Genomic DNA, 4,915 nt, shown 5'->3' on the forward strand with positions numbered 1-4,915 from the left:
ATGGTCTGATTTGTAACCGATCATGCGGATGACAGTTCCTTTGGTCATGGGGCTGTGCATGGGGTTACCGTGAGCCTCTGCAGCTGGCTGACAGCTAACCACAAGGAGGGATGTTGGTGAATATTCTACTGAGACGCTAGGGCTACATGAACGGAGAAAGTTCGGAAATCTCTGAATTAGATGGTCAGCTCCTTGACTTCGGCAGCACTGTAACATCTTCACAGCCTGGCACAAAGCCTAGCACATAGTAGGCCTCCATGAATTACATTGTTTGACTGGTAAGTGCATAGAAAGGGGTGAGGAATGGTGATGGTAAGTCAACTCTCACCAGCGGGTGTATATCAAGTATGAATAGCTGCTGCCATGGGACTGTTGTTTCTCACTGCCTAAAATACACAGGGCAGAGCCTAAAAGACATATCCAACTGGCAAGCTGGCCAGTGCACAGAACTCATCAACTTAACACCCAGCCTATTCTATTCCCATTTAGACTGTAGATACCCAGATTTCCTTGCTAACCATTGACTCCAACCACTGAGATGCCCAGTAGTTTTCACATTGGTCTCCCAATAGCGGGTCAGAGCTCTGTGGTTGAATCTGGGAGCAGCCAGGCTTGTTCGTGTCTCTTACTGCTCCTCTCTGAACCTGGAAGGTGCCAGGTTGTTCCTTGTATATTACTCAAGTTCACCGGCAACAGCAACGGTTCTAAGCCTCAGAGTCGGAGCCCCTGGATAGACCAAGAGCAAGTGAGTATGTTACTATTTCATCAAGTATTCCAGCCTGCAGTTTGAGAGCCCTGAGCTTCTGGCTTCTGGTTATTTGATGCACTGCATACTTTATTTTTTTTTAAGCACTTATTGCAACTATGATTAAATAATTGTTTCTTGTCTGTTTCCTTTAATGGAGCCCTGGTAGTGTAGTGGTTAAGAGCTCAGGCTGCTAATCAAAAAGTTGGCAGTTCGAATCCAACGGCTGCTCCTTAAATAGGTTTTTATATAAAAAAATGTTGCCTTAGAGTGAATTCTGACTCATATTGACCCCGTGTGTGTCACAGCAGAACTGTGCTCCGTAGGGTTTCCAATGGCTGATTTTCCAGAAATAGGTCACTAGGCCTTTCGGCGGTGCCTCTGGGTAGACTCGCACCTCCAACCCTTTGGTTAGCAGCAGAGCACCACAGAGGGACTCCTAAGTAAAAAAAAAAAAAAAAAAAAAAACTATTAGTAAGTAGACTATAAAAAAAAAAATCCTGAAAACAGCATCCATGTCTGTCTCGTATTGCCAGACACTCACTCAGAGCCTGGTTCATAAAAAGTGCGCAGTTCATTCTGAGTGAATGAACTTTTTGCCCATCCATATGTTTTCCTCTTGTGCTTCTCCCCCCATCTGTCCATCCCCCCCCCCCTTTCCATTTTCCCTTTCCTTCTGCTTTACTCTGTCTCTGGCATGCCAGTATCACCGCAGACCTGGCTAAGTTCTGTGGCTATACCTTGGTCTGAAAATAGTGCATTATTGGTGTATTCATCTCTGCTGTTGTCACTAATGAGCCTTGGTTTTCCTGAAACAAAGAATGTAGCTCCCCAAGAGGTTAAGTCACCAAGAAGTAACTTAGGCTAAAGGGGCAAGTTAGTACAAAATATACCTCAGCAGCCTTTTGGAGAGCCTTGCTTAGAGAAAGGCAGGGGTCAAAGGTTTCATTTTGCTTTCTTTGTCTAACTATGTACTCCTGGGAAAGAGGAAAATGAAGTAAAAATCTATCTCTGAAAGGCAATATTTGGGTTTTATTGTTAGCTATTAATGCTTGTTTGGAGGTTCTAGCAGGGGAGCACAGCTACTTGTATACCCTTGACCGAGGTATCGGGGAAGGCCGTCCTCTTCCACCAAAAGCTCCCAGCTTCAAGGAGTGATGCACATGGAGCCGTGAGGGAGGAAGGGGACACCCGCCTAGCCAGCCAGATCAGCCAAATCAACCCTGGCGATCAATGGGGTGACAGATGTCGCAGCCAGATCGCTCTCACTGGGCTCACTACTGGGCATCTCAGTGGTTGGAGTCAATGGTTAGCAACTAAGCCAAGGAAATCTGGGTATCTACAGTCTAAATGGAAGTAGAATAGGCTGGGTGTTAAGTTGATGAGTTCTGTGCACTGGCCAGCTTGCCAGTTGGATATGTCTTTTAGGCTCTGCCCTGTGTATTTTAGCCAGTTAAGTGCTCTGGCTGCTAACCAAAGGGTCAGCAGTTTGAATCCGCCAGCGTTCCTTGGAAACTCTATGGGGCAGTTCTACTCTGTCATATAGAGTTGCTATGAGGCTATGAGTCAGAATTGACTCGACGGCACTGCGTTTGGTTTTTGTTTATTAATGCTTAGTGTCAGTAGACTCCAATATTAACAGGGGAATGAAATACACAGACTGCCTTAGTTATCTAGTGCTACTATGACAGAAATACCACAAGTGGATGGCTTCAACAAAGAAATCTGTTCTCTCACAGTCTGGTTAGAAGTCCGAATTCAGGGCGCCAGCTCCAGGGGAAGGCTTTCTCTCTCTGTTGGCTCTGGGGGAAGGTGCTTGTCATCAACCTTCCCCCTGGTCTAGGAGCTTCTCAGCGTGGGGACCCTGGGTCCAAAGGATGCACTATTCTTCTGGCTCTTGTTTCTTGGTAGTATGAGGTCTCTATGTCTCTTTCTGCTTGCTTCTTTCTTTTATATATCAAAAGAGAGTGACTTAAAACACAGCCTAATCTTGCAGATCGAGTCCTGCCTCATTAACATAACTGCCTCTAATCCCACCTCATTATAGAGGTAGAATTTACAACACATTGGAAAATCATATCAGATGACAAAATGGTGGACAATCACAATACTGGGAATCATGGACTAGCCAAGGTGACACACATTTTTGAGGGGGGACACAATTCAATCCATGACACAGATAAGCAAAGATTTTAGAATGCAAGGGATTTCAGAAGTTACTTAGACCTACGAGGCAAGAAGTCTGACCCTGTGAGGTGAACTCACAAATTCAAGGTCATGTGGTAATTAGCTTAGGTGGCAAAGGCAAAACTACAGCCCAGCCCCCCTCAGGCCTGGTCCAGTGCACTGACCTCGTCCAGGCTTCAGTCTAGCAGATGCTGTGGTGCCCTCAGCCTGCTCCTTCTCCTTGCATCTTTCCATGATGCTTCCTGTTCATGGGGGAAAAACACACTTTCTGAGTCATTTCTCCAGGTGGTGGTAAGAATTATCCATAATTGGTTTAAGCTGTTTATTTCAATAGAATGGACATTGGTGAATAAAACAAAGTGACCATTATGGGAGTACAAAGGAAAGAGTGACCAATTTTCTAAAGATGATGTTATCAATGACAAAAATAAAGAAAATAATAAAGCAGGCAATCAGAGATGAACTCAACTGGTTGAAATCCTCAAATAGGACAACCATTCTCTGTGTAGGACTGGAAATTTTGTGTTCACGGTGAAGGTCCTTTGACAATGGAGGTTTCAGTGCCAAAGCTTTTGGCCTATCAAAAACAAAACAAAACAAAACAAAACCTGTTGCTGTCAAGCCAATCCCTACTCATAGTGACCCTATAGGACAGAGTAGACCTGCCCCATAGGGTTTCCAAGGAGTGCCTGGTAGATTCCAGCAGCTGACCTTTTGGTTAGCAGCCCTGCGTAGCACTTAACCACTACGCCACCAGGGTTTCCTATAGAGAAGGAGATTCCTGAATTTCTGGGAATAAATGCATGACTAGAAGAGAATAACAGACTGATGGATAGTACTGATAACAGGCATTTTGTCAAAGAAAAGTGTAGCCAAATTTATTATGAAGAGTGTTCTGGTAAGGGAAAATAATTGTCCAAATAGGAGAACAGCTGCTGGTATTTTAACAACCCTATAACTACCAATATCAGTGGGCGAAAAGTTCTCTTTGGTGTTTCTGCTCTCAGGGTTATATTTTATGTGAAATAAGAATTACAGATTAGACAGTTTTATTCTCAAACATAAAGAGCCGTATGATTTAGCCATTGTAATTTTAACAGAGCAATGAACTCAGACATCATTAAAAAGTAATTTTGCAGGATGGATTGGCGCCATGGATGAGTAAAGAAATTAGAAGGAACTGTCCAGGGAACATCCTACATGACTGAAAGAATTAGAGACTCTGAGAGAAAAATTGCCAGTGCCAGCTATCAAGTTATTGCCTCTCACCTCCACATTCGCCCTTCAATACATGCTTCGTGATAATGGACAGAATTCCTTTAGGCGTCTCGCCTATACAGTGAGCACAAAGTTAAGCATTTTCAGTACGCGGCGCTAGAGGGACGCTGCAAGTGCAAGGCTGTATGTTGGGTAAACTGAGTGGGCTGAGGACACTGGGTGGAGCTCTGCCCCGGCCATGTGCCCAAGATGCCCAGTCCTTCCACAGCCTTGCAGCCATGGCCCGGACTAACAATAACCTTCCTGCAGCTTGGTTGACATGGAAACTAGAGCCCAGAAGTCTTCTTGCTTGCACAGGTGGCTTGATTCCTCACCTGAAGCCCAGAGGATTCCCATGATGCTGCTGCTTCCTCTGTAGCCCTGTGCACAGCTCACCGGCACCCACCATCACTCCCCTGCAGGCCCCTGCACAGCTCCCCCGCACCCACCACCACTGCCCTGCAGGCCCATGTGCAGCTCACCTACACCCAGCACCACCCCCCTGCAGGCCCATGCATAGCTCACCGACACCCATCACCACTGCCCTGAAGGCCCATGTGCAGCTCACCTGCACCCAGCACCACTCCTCTGCAGGCCTGTGCACAGCTCACCGGCACCCACCACCACTCCCATGCAGCTGGCTGCTGATCACTTGTGCCCCACCTGCGTTCTGGAGAGTTGCTTTCATTGACTAGACCAACTCCGGCCTGCGAAAACCAGTGAAGT

Source organism: Elephas maximus, chromosome 9 (genome assembly GCF_024166365.1).
Source record: "Elephas maximus indicus isolate mEleMax1 chromosome 9, mEleMax1 primary haplotype, whole genome shotgun sequence".
NCBI classification, from domain to species: Eukaryota; Metazoa; Chordata; class Mammalia; order Proboscidea; family Elephantidae; genus Elephas; species Elephas maximus.